This window comes from Humulus lupulus, chromosome 4 (assembly GCF_963169125.1).
Source record: "Humulus lupulus chromosome 4, drHumLupu1.1, whole genome shotgun sequence".
Classification (NCBI taxonomy): domain Eukaryota; kingdom Viridiplantae; phylum Streptophyta; class Magnoliopsida; order Rosales; family Cannabaceae; genus Humulus; species Humulus lupulus.
Window position 1 is genome coordinate 91,204,003 of NC_084796.1, and position 17,359 is coordinate 91,221,361.

Sequence of the window (17,359 nt, forward strand, 5' to 3'; positions counted from 1 at the left end):
GATGGCGTTAGGATCCTGGGTGCACGGCTGGTGGTGCGAGGTGCTTAGGTGTGCGGCACCTAGGCACGGGTGATGCACGTGACAGGGTCGTCTCGTGAGGTGGTGTGAGCGATAGGTTTGCGAGAGGCGCCTCGCGTGAGTGCTGCACGCTGCTGAGGGAACTAAGAGCCTATTTGCGTGGCTGGTGGTGCGATGCGCTTAGGTGTGCAGCACCTAGGCATGGGTCTGTAGGACCTTCAGGGAGGTGGGCGAGGCGAAGTGTGCCTGGGCCTCGCGTGGGGTGAGACGGGTCAGCCTCATGAATGCCTTGCGTTAGGCATGGGTCTTTCATGATCATGTCCAATATGTGGTGTTCACAGGAACCATAATAATCATTGTCACGGGTGTGAATTAGACCTAATAATAATTGTCACTAACTTGAACCAGACCGAGTAATAATATCACATACTTGAACTAGGAAGAATAGTAATTATCACGGACTTGAATCAGACTGAATAATAATTGTGTAAGTGGATACTGTCCACATTTAAATCTCATGGTGAGCATAAGCGTCCCATAGTCATTGTCCCTAACTGAGTCTTTTATTAATAGTTTAAAAGTCATGTTTCTCGCAAACAATACACTAGTAAATTTCATGTTGTAGCCACATAAATCAAATATTGACTTATAGTTATTATTAGGTGCATGTGGGAAAAATCATTTCCATATACACTCACATCCCGTTTAGGGAATAATGTAGTTAGCATATAGTACACTTAGATTAATTATGGAAAATTTTGTAGGTTAAACTACTTTGATCATTAAGGTCATTATAGATTACCTAGTCAGGGTATAAAAGTCCTTGCTCGACCATTGGGCGGTACTTTAAGCTCAAAGAAAATTCTAACCCTAGTCCTTGTTATTTAAAATTTGCAATCACCTATATTCCCTTGACCCCCTTCCAGTATCAGGCCTAGCCCAATTAAATATTTTGGATATGTATTAATTTTACAATACTATCATTTTTGTTATATTTCCAAGAAACTTATTAATTAAAAAAAAAAGGCACGTGACTTTTCTTCTCTCTCTGCCATGGTAAGGAGGAAGAAGAAGACTTGGAAGCCTGATTCTAGCACACTGGTTCGTGAGCCATCTTCAATTCAATACATAGATGAGTTGAAAGGTGTTGTGAATGGCAGCGATCAAATACCAAGGGATCTAGGGCTTGAGATTTATTCGAGTGAGGATGTAGATGGTTTTCAAGATGCGGTGGCTTCAATGATTTCTTTGGAATTCGATATTGTTGAGATTGAGTGCGTTGCTACTATTGATGATCGAGTAGAGGAGACCGAAGCTGGGTATTCTGCAGTAGGTTAGCTGACTGCCTTTTAGGATAAGTCGAAACAGATTTGGGCCAATTTCAAGGATGTTCAAGCTGGGAGACATGGAGCCCATCTACACTATCAAATCCTATTAAACAAGGAAGGTAAATTGATTGCGAAGATTGAATATGTGGCTCAATTTTGGAATATTGCCATTGTATGTGATGTTTTGGGAGCTAATCCTCCTTTCTCTATTTTTGAAGGTTTTGTTAAGAGGATATGGGATATGTTAGGGCTAGAAAGGGTGGCCATCATGAACTCTAGTTTAACAATTGTGAAGTTCAGGGATGAGGTGACTAGGGATTCGGTTTTTGAAGCAGGGTTTGTGCATTTTGATAGAAACCAATGATGGCTTTGGACTATGTATATACATGCATTAAGGCTTGTTCAGTCTATCCCAATTTGGATTAGGCTCTATGATTTAGATTTGCAATATTGGGGAATCAATTGCCTTAGTGCCCTTATGAGTAATATTGGCAAGCTGATCATGGTAGACAAGGTTACAAGGGATTGATCGATGATTAAGTTTTCTAAAGGTTTTGTGGATATGGTTATATCAGATAAGCGCCAAAGAGGGATTTGCTTCCTCAATGAGTATGGTCAGCTAGTGGATCAACTTGTTGAGTATGAGTGGCTACCAACTAAATGTGCTAGTTTAGGCAACTATGGTCATGGGGTTACTAGTTGCAAGAAGGTAACTAAACAGGTTCGGAAATGAAGGATAAAGCAGTATTAGAAACTACACGTTAGGAGGCTAGGGAAGTAATCCAAAAGGAGGATCATCGTAGCACTACTAGTATTAGTTTGGGTGATGAAAAAAGAATGGTTTCTTCATCTTATGTTGGGAATGAGGCTTGGGTTACCCCTAAGAAGAAAGCTGGTGGGAATAGGATCAGTGTCAATGCTTCAACTCACTCCGAGAACTCATTTTGTGCTTTACAAGTTCCTATGGAGAAGGTGAATGAAATGGTTGTTCAAGAATCTCGACCTCTTAATTGAGTTCTACAATCTTGTGTGCTGGAATGCTAGCGATTTGAATAAATGGAATAAGCAAAGATTGGTTTTGGATCTTTGTAGAGTGAATAATATTATCTTCGTGCTTTACTGGAAACTAAAGTGAAAGGCGAGAGAAAAAGGATGTGATGATGGCTACTTTGATTTTTATAGTAGTCAGATTTTTGAGGAAGGTATGCATTATGTTCATTGTAGGATCAAAGTTTTTGGTCAGTCCAGGAGTTTTGTGTGACTGTTGTGTATAGTAAGAGAGGAAAGAATCATGGTTTAGTCTTGCTCATCTTTTGTTCTCTATGGAACCTTCGATAATGATGAGTGAATTTAATACAGTTTTTGATCCTGATGATAGAGTTGGAGGTTAGGGTATAGTTGATAAAGAAATGGAGGATTCATAGAATTGGCTTGCTCTTGGGTTGGCAGATGAGTTAAAAAGTTTTGGATCTCACTATACTTTGTCAAATAAGCAGGATGGTGGGACTCGAATTTTCTCTAAGCTTGATAGAGTGTTTAAGAATGAGGTGTGGCTTGATTTGCATCCCTCTATAAAAGTTATCTTTCAATGGGAAGCTATGTCCGAACAATGTTATTATATTGTGAAGTCTATGACGGTTTGTAAGCTTAGTTTTAAACCATTTTTATATTATAACGTGTGGGCTGAAAATATGTTTACTTAGAGAGATAGTAAGGAAGGATTGGTGCAACCAGTTAAGGGGTTGGTTTCTTTTAGGTTATGTTGAAGTTATCAAGACTTGAGTTTGTTTTGAAGAAGTTTAATAAGGAAGTGTTTGGGGATGTTCAGATGGGTTATGAGGAATCCAAGGAGCATTATCAACAAGCTCAATTCAATTTGCAGCTTTATCCCTCTGAAGCTACATTGCATCAGGCGAAATAGGAGTCTCAAATAATATATATGCATCAAGCTAAAATGTATGATAGCTTTCTTAGGCATAAAAGTAATGTAACTTGGCTTTAGTTTGGAGATGAAAATACTACATATTTTCATGATAGTTTGATGAAACATCGTGAAGAAAATATAATAGCTTCATTTGTGGACTCTCAATGTATCATTGTGGATTCTTATGAGGAAGTTGTGGCACATTTTTTGAATCATTTTAAGGGATTCATGGGAAGCTCTAGTACAACCACGTCAATGATTCCACAGCAAGTTGTCCTGTATGGTCCTAAATTGGATGTGGATATGCAACTTCGTCTAATTAAACCATTCAGTGCCAAGGATGTTAAACAAGGGCTATTCAACATTCATGCTATTAATAGCCCTGGTCCTGATGGTTATGGTTATGGTTTCTTTAAAGCACTATGGAATGATATTGGGGGAGAAATATCTAAAGAAGTGTGTGATTTTTTTGAGACAAGTCACACTCCTCTTCTTAATATAACGTTGTGTTTGCTGATTCCTAAGGTTGATAGGCGCTCTAAAGCAGTGGATTATTTCCCTATTTTGTACTGTAATATTCTATACAAGTGCATCTCTAAAATGCTTTGTTCTAGACATTCCAAAGTCTTTCCGTTTTTGATACATAGTAATCAAGGTACTTTCATCAAGAGAGGATTTATTGCATATAACTTAATTTTTTCCAGGATCTTATAAGAGGTTATAACAGAAAGGACATTTAAGCTACATGTGTGATGAAGATTTACTTGAGCAAGGCCTATTATATTATTGATTGGAATTTCCTTGAAAATTTGTTGACTGCCTATTGTTTTCCTGAAATGTTTATTTCTTGGGTAATGATTTGTTTGAGAGAAACTGTGTACTTGCTTATGTTAAATGGTCGAATTCAAGGGTTTTTTAAAGGAGGAAAAGGGCTAAGACAAGGAGACCCCATTTCTCCATTCTTATTTATAATTGTAGTTGAATACTTAACGAGGGTTCTATTGCAAGCTTCGTATATGCCAGAGTTTCGATTTCATCCTCTTTTAAGAGCCTAAATTTAGTGAGCCATGCTGATGATCTTATTATTTTTTGCAAAGGGTCTCTTAAGGTGATCAAACTCGTTAATGATGCGTTTATGGAGCTTTGTAGTGTTTCAGGCTTGGCTGTGAATATGGCCAATTCTCATATTTATCTCATGGGTGTGTCTGATGGTATAAGGAAGGACATTTTGGAGGTTGTTTATTTTGAGGAGTGCACTTTTTGTCTTGGGGTTAATATGCGGCCTACTAAATGGAGGAAGTTGATTGTGAGCAAATTATTAAATAAATTCATTTAAAACTCAATCCTTGGGCGAGTAGACATCTTTCATTTGCATGGAGAGCCCAACTTATACATGCGGTCCTTTTAGGAATAAGGGGTTATTGGATGAGTATTTTTTGCTGCCTAATAGTGTTGTAAAAGAGATTGACAAGTTGAGCAGGAATTTTCTTTGGGGTGAACGAGGAAATACTAGTAAGATGCATTGAACATCTTGGGAACAAGTTTGCCTTCCTAAAAGGTTTGGAGGGACTGGGTTTTGATTAGGGAGCAAATGGAATAATGCTTCCTTGGCTAAGTATATTTGGACCATTGCTTCTAAACAAGATGTTTTGCGGGTAAAATGGATTAATGTTATTTATCTTAAGGACCATGATCGTTGGTCTTATAAGATGAAATTTTATGTTTGCTAGTATTGAAGGAAGCTAATGAAGCTTAGAAATCTGTTTTCCCATTCAGATTTGGTTGGGGCAGTGGTTAATGGCAATTTTAAGGTGAGCAAAGTTTATAACAAGCTGCTACCATTTCATGAGAAGGTGGAATACTACAGGTCGGTTTGGTGTAGATTATCTGCTCCCAAGCATAGATTGTATTATGGCAAGCAATTAATATTTATTTGTTAAGTAGGGAAAACTTGGTGCGGTGCAAAGTAAACTTTAATTATGTGTTTTGTCCTGTTTGTCAGATGCACTTAGAGTCACCATCATCTTTTCTATAAGTGTATCTTTTCCCACAACGTTGTTCAAAGAGTGCTAAGTTGATTGGGTGCAACATCGTGGCCTTCAAAGTTTCAGCGTTGGATTAGATGGTTGAGTTCTATGAAGCACACGAGATTGGTGAACAATATTGTTTCAGCTACTATGGTAGCTAAAGCATATGGATCAATAGGAACCTTTGCATTTTTGACGGGAAGTCATTTTCTGTATCTTGTATTGATAAGGTGATCATGTAGTCAATTAAAGCTATGATTTTGTTTCTTCACAAATGGACTATGATTGGGAGAGATTTGAGTGTTTTGAACTTTGTTAGTAATATGTAAGGGACTGGTTGTTCTGCTCTTTGAGTAGTTTGTTCTGTACGGTTCTGTTTTGATTAATGAGAATTTTTATTTCTTCTTGATACAATTTTTTTACTTAATTTTGTAGAATTAATTAATTTGTAACCTTTTAGAAATAATTTGTTTTTACTAAATTGATAAAATAATTAAAAATGTGATTATATAATTCAATTTGCTTTAAGCGGTCTAACATAAAGTTTAATTTGTTCAAAAAGTAATTTCCTTAATTTCTTAAAAATTAGGGCTTTGCACCCAATAGATAAAATTGATTAATTTGTAAAAATAATATTTCTAACATCCAAATTAATCCTAATAATTATTTAGTGTACAAAATCTATGTCCATAATTATTAAGTTAAAAAATAACTCAAAAACTAACTTTTACTAGAAAATCCCAATTTTTACTAAGTGTCAAAACTTCTTTGTTGTGAGATAATTTCCTAACTTTGGAAGGTTATAATTTTAAAACTTTATAACCAAAAATTCCCATCATTTGCAGTACCAAACTTGGGTATACAAAGAAGTTACTTGTTCATTTTTAGGCAAAATTACTCGTTTTTACTTGGTAAAAACTATTTTCAAAATGTATTGATTGAAACTGTCCAACAAGGGACCATGGTTTTTCTCAAGAGTTAGTAAAACATACAACCCAATTGGTAAATATTTTGGTCTGACTTATCTTAGGTCCAAACTAGGACATGCTAAGAATGTGTCCAAGTGAAAAGTTAGGTCAAAAATATAATTTTTACATGAAAAAAAAACGTTCATAAAAGTTACTGTGCAACGAGCATTATTTTAAAAACATTAATTTTTCTAAACTTTCGAAAAATAAAACTCCTAACCTTTTCATTATTTTTCCATGCAACTAAACCAGTTTTATACCAATATATCAAGAGTGTTCAGTTAAAAGATACTTTATTTTTCTTACGAAGCAAGTTGTCTAAAGTTTTTTGCATGCACACTTTGTAAACACAACTTTTATAGATTACACAATATTTTTGCAAAAGCCATAACCTGTTCAATATTACACATTTTAGGACGTTCTTATGAACATCTAATCTTCCTTAATAACTCAATAGTGACAAGAAAATCCAGAAATCAATAGTGTGGAATTTTTTTTTACCCTTTGGAAGTCAAGACTAAAACATTGGCAACATAAGATCATAAAAACCTAGAAGAATGTTGGGTTTCTATTTTAGCCATTCAACAAAACGTGCATGTATGCATTTTCAACCACTAGATATGCATTATTACGGTACCAATAATGAATTTAAACCATTAATATTACACATGAAATTCAGCTACACAAAGATATTATCAAAACTACAAATATGACCATTTTATACCTCTTGTAGTTCTAGAGTTTGGTAGTTTGGCTCTAGCTCCGCAAACCTCACTGACACTAGCTTTCAAACATTCACACACACACTCCCAAAATACCCCATGGCCAGCAACAAAATTAACTAAAAAAAATATAGAAACGAAAAACATGACTAAGAGCATGAATGTTACCAATTTTCTCTTGTTTTTCGTAGATGCTTGACAGCTTAATTTTCCTTGTGATCTAATAAGGTTTCTTAGAAAGATGAGGGAGATATGTAGGTTTGAGTGGCTGAGAAGTGTTTGAGGGAAGCATTTATAGAGAGAAAGGGGGAGAAGGTTTCGACCAAGGATTTTATAGAGAGAAGTAGAGTTTGATTCTTGATAGAGAAAGAGAAGAGTAAAAATGAGGGAAATTAGCCTAAGCTTTGCTTTATATTCCTAGGCTTAATTTTTTTTATTAAAAGACCATATTTCCCCTCTAAGTTTTGGGCCCCCATTTCCCTAATTACATTCTAATTTTCATAAATTTTCACGTAATTAAACACTTAATTATTTACCCCAAATAATTACTCAAATGGTAATTTTTTTCTAAAAGTTCTTTATCTCACCAAATTAAATCAAATGTCTTTCAATTTAATTTACGTGGTCACACTTCTATATAATTTAGCCCATGAAATTAATTTCCAATTTTTCTATTTTTGGCTAATTAAGCATTTTTCACAAAAATGCACCTTAAAATTACAAGAATTTTAATTTCTTGACCTTAGAATAAATAAAACATACCAACCCTTTTTATGCCCATTTTTATTTGGCCATAATTTTTCAATTGTAATATAATTTTATCTGGGAATTCACCTAGTTAGGGTTTTCATTTCGCTCTGAGACCGAAATTCTTGGTTTGAGCAAATCACACATTAGCTATCACAAACAACATGATATTAATCAAAATAATATTCAATACAAAATTCATCACCCTGACCCGGTTACCATTAGGGGCCCGAAACGCAGAGTGTTACACATTGTAATATTTAGTAGATCCACATACATGAAAATAACATATTCTAGTTATGGTTACTAGACTAAGAACATTCTCATGTTAAAATATATAATTTTTTTATAAATATGTTTATTCGATATATATTCTTCTGCTGCACCCACATACACGAAGCCATGCAAGAGACGTGCGTTCAAGAGGTGCTTCAAGAATATAGGAGAGGCCTCGAGGCCGAGTCCATGCTCACCAGGGCGAGCTCAGGGGGCAAGCTCAAGGCCTCCTTGAAGCCCAAGCTCCAATTTGACCATACTCAAGACCACAAGACACATATGAAGCTTCCTAGAGGATAGGAGGGTTATTCAAAGTACCTCAACATTTTTGGAGTACGGGCTTAGGACCACCATTGATTTTAAGAGTAAAGAAGCCCAATAGGTCCACACAGTCTGAAGGTATAGTCTCTCCTAAGATTCAAGCTATGAGCACCTTACACTCAAGCTCTCAAGGGCTCATCAAGAAATAGACAAAGTAGAGGTACGAGAAAGGTCTGGGTAGTACAGAGAACGAATCAGGCGCGATTGTCAAAGGAGTTGTGGCCATACTAGGTCAGAGGAGTGGTGGATGTACTAAGTACTAGGAGTAGGAATACATCCTCCCACACCTCCGACCACAATTCAGCTTGACAGGCCTGAACCCCGACACTACTACCACATTTGCCATAATCCTCTAAATTGTCGCGTAGTACAACTATTTCATTGTCTCTAAGAGACCGTTCTAGTTACACTACAGTATTTCATCGTTCTTCTGCAATTTTTCTCTAAATTTCTATAAATTCTTCTATGTTCATAAATTTCTTGTTAAGTCTTCAACATTTCTGACCTTAATTCATTGACGAGTTCTTACCCTCAACAGTTGGGCGCCGCCTGTGGGAAGGACACGGGTTAAGCCACTGTTCTTCCATCAATTCTGATAAGAAGAAATGCCAAGGCGTTCAAGATGCCTGCGAAAGTCTCAAGATATTAACATCCACCTTGATAGAGACCAACTAAGAGCCATCAGAAGAGACCCTCCGCCACCTGAGAATGAAGGTATGTCGGAGAGACATCCAGCCTCTGAGGAGGAGAAGGAGCCATCATCCCCTATTGTCCAACCTAACTGAGGTCCACTGGAACCATCCTTTGCCCCTGTGGGTGGCTTGGGTACACGCCTTCCCCCTCGACAACCAATAGCATCGCACTCCGGCCACTATGACCCATGTAAAGCCCTGGTTAGCCAAGACCGTTACACTATGTGTTTAAAATAGTGTTTAACTCACTATGCGAGTCATTTGGACTTAAATTTGTAATTGAAGACTCAATAAATGTTAGGTATTAAAAATTTTGGTAAATGAAGTAATTATTTTTCATTAAAATATTAAGTTTACAGATAGGATCCAAAAAATTGGTTACAGACTGATAAAGGACAAATGGAATGAAAATTAGCCGTCCGAAGCGGCAAAACAGGGTTCAACCCTAGTTCCTCCAAGGCTATTCCAGTCGTGACGGTCGAGTAGGTTGCATATGTACACACCGCCCATGAAGCTCTCCAAATCATGGCTAGTCCGACTTTCCCTTTCCTTGACATGCACCACATAGCACCTGTGAGCCAAGGCTCAGCAAGAAAAATAAAATAAAAAAGTAAAAATGAGCAACAGTATATAAACAATAAACTTAAACCATTCAATTCAATAATAACATAACATAAACAATAAGCTAGGCAATGATAATATGCTAAATCCACCATTTAATTCAATCTCAGCATTCAATACAGTTAGTTAAGTGGAAACGACACTTCTATTTACTTAGTAACGTTCAAGCCCGACACCCATAGGCTGAGTCCTCTGGTTATATAGCTGACCCCGACACACTTAGGACACCTGTCTTTCGCACGCTTAACATCAGCCTCAGCTCCCTTAGGCCAGACTTTCAAATCAAATATAGACAAATGAATAAACAACCAGGCCTATCCAGATATTCTCAAATACTAATATAATTAAAATCTCACACATAAGCATATTCGTCAATAGGGGTCCAAGACCCAATCATAACCTAGGTGCAATTTTCTTACCTCGAGTTCTGAGCTGAAAGTATAAAGCGATCTCAAGCACGATCCCTAATTCAGAGTTTTAGTGGTATAGCCTAGTCACAACGCAATAATGAACAACCATCAAATCCTAAACCAGTTATAAGCTTCGGAATAATATGCTAGCCCAAAAGACCTCAAATTATACTAAACCGGGTAGTAGAATCCTTCTTGAGCCCTTAGGTTTGAGTTCCTGAGATAAAAGACACTGTTTTGCCCAATATTCTCTATTTGAGCCATAGCGCCCCTACCAAGCGCCGCCACCCTCTACAAGTCAAAGGGCATGAGCCCTAATTTCACTTGAAATGTGCCATGGCGCCGCCCACCCAGCGTCGTGGTGCTAAGGCGGTTCAACGAACCCCTTACACCTCTGAGTTCATGAGAGTCGTGGCTCTCCAAGAACAGTGCCGCTGTGCGACCTCGGAAATTCTAGAACTTTTCTTGCATTTTCTCCTAGCCAAAATCATTAGAATTTATCCCAAATATAAACTAAAGCCAGAATTGAACCTCTGCACCTCAATACTACACCTAAGGCAACACAATCACACCAGCAATTAAGTCAAAACTCCATCACATCTTCAATAAGAAGAGAGGAATTTGCTTACCCTCACTGCAAATTACGACCATTTGCTGGCCCTTTATTCAATCCCTAACTCTATATCCCTTTCTACCTCACCAAGTCAAAGATTTTACTTCTAAATTTTAAAGGACTCCAAGGCACAGCAAGGGAGGAAGAAGGGAATGAGAAATAAAGAGGAGAAGCTAAGTGTTTTGTGTGTCATCTGGTTGCTTCAGATAGCTTCTAAGTGGCTAAGTCTATCCCTTGGCATAAAGACTAAAATGCCCTTGTTCAAACCCTCATCCTTTAATGCCCTCAAGGGAAAAACAGACTTTAGCCATATTTCCCGCCAATCCTCAAATCGCACTATAAATTCCCTATTAATCTCGACATACTCAAATAATCACTAAATAAGTAGCTGTTACCCGATAAATCCCGAATATGCCCTAAGTTACTGAAATATCCCTAGGCTTACCCCAAGCCGAGTATTCGACCCCGTTGTGACTTTTTCGCGAACTTTCCCACTAGGATCACCTCAGGCCACACATCTCATATATATCCACATAATAATCTGCTTTCAATAATTTAACACATATAATCATATTTATATCCTCAAACGGGTCAAAATTACAAATATTCCCTTATTAACAAGAACGGGCCTACATGCATGTTTAATACACATAAACATCCACATATATTTATACTACATATAAATCATGTATGCCACGTAGTCACACATTTATTCGATTAATTCCACATATATAAATCCAATTATGCCCTCCCGGCACTCTAATCAATGCACTCGGCCTTAATAGCAAATTTGGGACGTAACCACCTAGGTCCCTTTGCGAGCAGGCCTAGAAAGAATCTGCGGGTGCACTCCAAGAGTTCTACCGCCAAAACTCGCTTTTTTGAGGATGTCATACGTGAGGTGCTTAGAAAGAATAAAAGGCTAGAAACCACCTTAGAGAACATGCAAGAGGTGTTGAATGGCCTACAGCAAGGGAGGTCAAGCATACACCTACCCAAGAAGAACAAGGAGTGTGAGAAAGGAGAAACTACCATCCCTGTGGACGATGGGAGGACCCAGCTTTCCACTAGTAACACTCCTCAGATGAAGCCCATGAAGGGTCTGGGCCAGCGAGGTACCCCTAAGAACAAAAGCAGAGGGACAACACTTGTCAAAGATATGGAATTGAAGTTACCTCCAAAGAGGCACCCCCTGACCTAAGGGAGTCACTCGATAAGAGAAGGACATACGTAAGAACAACACCTCTCGTAGCCCCCCTAAGGATGCAAGTAAGGGGAAGGCTAACCCTTCTGATCTCAGAGATTACTTGAATAAGAGGAGGCGAGAACTAGACTCTGAGATGAAAAGCCTTCGGAGCAAGATATTTATTATGTCAAGAGGACACTTGGACGATAATGAATTGAATTAAAATCACCCTTCAATAGGGAAATCCAAATGGAGCGACTCTCTGCCAATTTTAATGAGCCTCGCATGACCCCATACGAGGGTACAACTGTTCCCAAGTACAATTTAGATGCCTACAACGACATGATGAAATTGAGAAGAATCAATAGTAGGGAAAGGTGTCATTGCTTCACAGTCACCTTGAAAGGATCCTCCTACAAATGGTTGGATAGGTTCAGACTAGGGACCATTAGGTCATGGCAGCACTTTTCGGAAGAGTTTCTACAGCAACATCATGTTGTTCGTGTCTATGCTATGCCAGGTACTAGTTTGGCAAACATAAAACAGGATGAAGATGAAAGCCTAAAGAGTTATATACATAGGTTCAACATGGAAGCAGCTAAAGTAGGAAGCCTAACCCGAGGGGAACTCAAGATGGCCATCACGGCCGGGGTGCACCCCTGGCTGCAAGCTATGGGATAAAATGCTCTAAAGGGAGGTCACTGACTTAGACGACTTCTATGAAAGAGAACAAAAGTATATTCGCGTCGCAGACGGTCATGAGAACCTCAATATAGAAAAAAGCGAACTCCAATCTAAACCCTCCGCCCATGAAGGCTTGTGGAGCGCAAAAAATAAAGGAGAGCTTATGAAGGGTCGAGGGAAACTGACAAAGAAAACACACACGCGGAGGCGAAAATGGGAAAATGCATAATACCTTCCATACAGACATGGCAGATACCACGGAGCGTATACTCATCACAAATGAGAATCAAGCCCATTCAAAAGACCCCTGCCAATGGAAAAGGATTGATCCAAAAGGGACCCCAGGAAGTATTGTTAATACCATAATGATATCGGCCCCGCGGGTTTGATTTTATTGGGGTTAGCCTCAGTGGGTTTAATTTCATCATGTACGCCTGGAGTGTGTTGAACATCTCACCAAGGTCTCGGGTGAGCTCTTCAGCCTTCTTGGTTTTCACCAACATATCATCCACATATACTTCCATGTTTCTCCCTATCTTCTCTGCAAACATCCTATTCACCAGCCTCTAGTAGGTAGCACCCCCATTCTTGAGCCCAAAAGGCATTAGTTTGTAACAATAGAGCCCTTTATATGTTATTAATGAGGTATGCTCCTCATCAACTAAGTTCATAGGTATCTGGTTAACTCCAACTTTGCATAGGCTCCACTCCTCCAACTTTCTTTCTTTCTCGTGAACCAATTCATTTTCTTCTATCTATTTTCCCTCATCGGACCGATATGTAAACTTGACTATGAATTTTGCAAGTACATGCCCATTGATGGAAACTCTTAGTGTATAAGTGATATCAAATTGACTCAACTCGGGTTTGAGCAAGATCTGCCTCAAGGGGTTGTTGGTAAGTACCTCGATGGCATGGGCATCGAAGTAGGGCCTTAACTTTCTTGATGCCACCAACAAGGGATACACTAACTTCTCCATCTCCGAGTATGTTGTTTTCACATCTATTAGCCGCTTGCTAATGTAGTATACCGGTTGCTGGTGCTTCTTTTCCCCTTTCACCAAAGCAACACTTATGGCATGGTCAGATACTACTAGGTACAAGTATAGTTTCTAACCCTTCTCGGGTTTGGCCAGTAGGGCAGTTTCCCAAGGTGTTCTTACAGCTTAGTAAAGGCTTCTCACAGTCTTCGTTCCAAGAGAACCTTTTGCTCCCTTAAGGATGTCGAAGAAGGGGAGGCACTTGTCTGTGGACCTTGAAATGAACATGTTGGGTGCTGTTACTCTCCCTAATAGACATTGTACCTCCTGTTTTTTTAGGTGGGTTCATCTCTACTAGGGCTTTGATTTTATTGGGGTTAGCCTCAATGCCTCTGGAGTTAACCTTAAAGCCCAAAAAATTTCTCGCCTCCACTAGAGATGGAGATATGCTCGAATATGTCCTCGCGGAATACTTAGCCAAACCAAGTAGAAGTTCGCATAGTCCATGTCCCTGGAGGGTCATGGATCGACCCCATTGTGGGATACCTAAGCAATGGAACCCTGTCATCAGACAAAAATGATGCTCATAGGCTAGTTTACAAGGTCGCCCAGTACCTCTAGTACACGGAGTCTTGTATAAGAGAGACTTTTCTATCTCGCTTCTGCAATGTATTGATTAAAGGAAAGCCATGAAAGATCTACACGAGATACAAGAGGGTGAATGCAGAAATAATGCAGGAGGGCAACCCATAGCCAAGAAAGCCATAAGGCATTACTGGTCCACTATGGAAAAGGACGCCAACAACTTCGCAAGAAGATGTGACAAGTGCCAAAGGCATGCAAGCTACCCTCGACTGTCATCAAATGAACTAGTTACCATGACTAGCTCCTGGCCCTTTACTATGTGGGGAATCAACCTGATCGACGCATTACCCACAAGCAGAGGGGAAGCAAAGTATGCAGTGGTAACGGTGGATTACTTCATCAAATGGGTCGAAGCGGAACCCTTGCTCAACATAATGGCCAAGTAAATCACCACCTTCGTCAACAAGTCCATCGTTTGAAGGTATGGAGATCCATACAAAATCATTTCTAACAATGACACTCAATTTGAGGGGGGAACATTCGAGGAGGATTGTAAGGTGAAAGAAATTAGGAGAAGATTCTCTGTTGTGGTACATACACAAGCCAATGGGCAAGTGGAGTCCTTGATTAATGTTCTCAATAAGAACCTAAAACTGAAGTTAGGAAAACTAATGTGAACTTGGGACGATGAGCTACCCAATGTGCAATGGGCCTATATAACCACGCCGCGCTCGACTACTGGGGAGACTCCTTTCGCCTTAGCATATGGATGCGAGATTGTCTGTCTGGTGGAAATGAAGATTAATTCCTTCAAGGTACAAGCTTATGTGGACCAAGTTAACCATATGGCAATGGCTAAAATTTTGGATTTGTTTGAAGAAAGAAGAGAAAGGGCACAAATGAGATTTGCAACATAACAACAACTAGTCGCGAGGTACTACAACTCTAAGGTGCGAGAGAGAGCAATCAGAGTAGGAGACTTAGTGCTGAGAAAAGTTCTCCCCAACACGTGAGACCCAGGGGCAGGTGTGCTAGGGTCGAACTGATAAGTACCCTACCAAGTTGCCCAGCAGATACCGACAAACACTTATAAACTAGCTCGCCTGGATGATACCATGGTACCCAAAGCAAGGAATGCATAACATCTCAAGAAATACTACCAATAAGATTTTCGCATACACTACAAAAATATTTTTACTTAGTTTTTTTGCATTATGTTAATTTCTAGATAAAATCAAACAGGTTGCCCAGATAACCTCACAACAGAAGCAATGTTGATATACATACCTTTGTAATCTGTCTGCTATCAATGAAAGTGTTTCCTATCTTGCATATTATATTCCTTCTCAATGCAAGAATTTATATAACAGATAAAGTCTCTATTGGGATAGACATGACCAAAGTACTCGATGGAATGAATCTCACCAAGCACTTGAGGGGTAGGATAGGAGGCATGTAACACCCTGGATAACCAAGGTCGCTACACTGTGTGCTTATAAACGTGCAAGACTTGATAATCGAGTCATATAGTTGAAAACGTGATCCTAAAGTCATAAACGGGAAATTTTTCATTTAAATAAACGTTTAGTACATGGGATCCCAAAAACAAGTTTTAAAGGACAGTTTACAAAAAAATTCAGAGTTATATACATCAATAAGCCACTCTAATGGAAAATTACGCATTTCAGGTTTTCCTGTCCTTGCATTATTCCTCGACTGTGGCGGACGAGCAGCTGACTATGTACATTCTACCCCAGAGCTCTCCAACCCAGAACTGGTCCACCTTGCCATTGCCTTTACCTGCACCACGTAGCACTCGTGAGCTAAGGCCCAGCAAGAAAACCATAATGCAGAACATAAATGATACTGACAAACAAATAATCCATAAAGTTGTTAACTAGGTATTCAGCATGCCACAACAGTCATCTACTCAGAGAGGTCAAACAATTATTCATAAGCCATTCATCTAGGTATTAAACAGATTATTAACAACAAACAAGAATAATAACATATCAATATTTATCATACAATACTTAGGGTCGACGCCCTAAGGTCGCACCCTCTATTTAACCCACAGTCCCCGGCTCACTTAGACTGAACCCAGTGTTTAAACCACTGACTTCGGCCCGCTTAAGCTGAGCTCAGTGACTATTAAGCTGTCCTCAGCTACCAATGGTCGAGTCGCGTCCTCTGCGCCAATATCAATTCCGACACTCTTTCTCTCATGGCATATCATAATCATACAACAATTACCTTCAAATATAGGGAGCCCCTAGTCCCATCAGTCACATACGGGTGTGGTTTTCTTACCTTTAATTATGAGTGCTTTGGGTTAATAAAGACAATTCTCGAGCATGATCCTGTTTTGAGCCCTAGCCTACACTTAGTCACAATCAATAATATGGTACTTTGATAAGTTTGAATTCCAAAGGTCAATCCCAAGACCAAACTCGCGCTTTTGGGGCCTCTAATTCCACCAAATGAGGTGGCAAAACCGTCCCCCCGAGCACCCAAGAAAAACCCTAAAAAGTACCCAAAAGCTAAGTGTTGAAGGCAGAGTAGCGCTACAGAGCTACCATAGGTGCGCTATAGTTAGAAATATAGCCCCCCCAAAAACACAACCCAGTGTTGTAGCGCTCCCAACCTAGCGCTACAACGCTGCAACCCGAACATGCAATTTTCTGGGTTTCTTCTTCGCCTCTCGGGAGCCAAAACTCCAAACATATACCCCAAACCTCAGCCAAACTCAAAATTAAACTTATAACTCACTATATATCATCCAAAAAAATCTAACAACATCAAAAACATAGCTAAAAGCATCATCCGACAAAGAAACTAAACTTGACCTCTGAAGCTCAAGAACATCATCTAAAACCAGAAAATCCAGACAATTAAGGTAAGAAATTATTACCTCAAATGGATGAATCTGACCCTAGGTTGCTTCAATGCCCTTCCAAGCTTTAATTCTCAGATTCTCAAGCTTAGGTTCCTCACAACTTCATCCCAAACCCAGATTTTAGAAATCAAAATCCAAAACTCTCAAGAACATAAAGCAAAATTCAAGACCAGAAATTGAAGTTCTTACCACTTCTTGATTTCAAAATTCCTAAGGATTGTTAGCTGTAAATCCTCCTCCAAAGTTTAATTCTACTCCCAATTCCTCAAGAAACTCAGTTGCTTAACTTCAGCTCCTCTTTTCCCTTTGAAACCTTGAACCAAGTGACCAAAAATCCTCTAAAAAAGCCTAAAATGTAAAG

The 17,359-nt window shown here is 39.0% G+C and overlaps 1 long non-coding RNA gene across 1 annotated transcript; it reads left to right on the forward strand.

The window, feature by feature from the left end:
• The first annotated feature begins 956 nt into the window (after positions 1 to 956).
• On the forward strand, positions 957 to 4,756 carry LOC133830625 (uncharacterized). The gene is made up of 2 exons (XR_009892150.1): positions 957 to 1,465; positions 1,565 to 4,756. It is a non-coding gene; the product is annotated as an uncharacterized LOC133830625 (long non-coding RNA).
• The last annotated feature ends 12,603 nt before the right edge of the window (positions 4,757 to 17,359 follow it).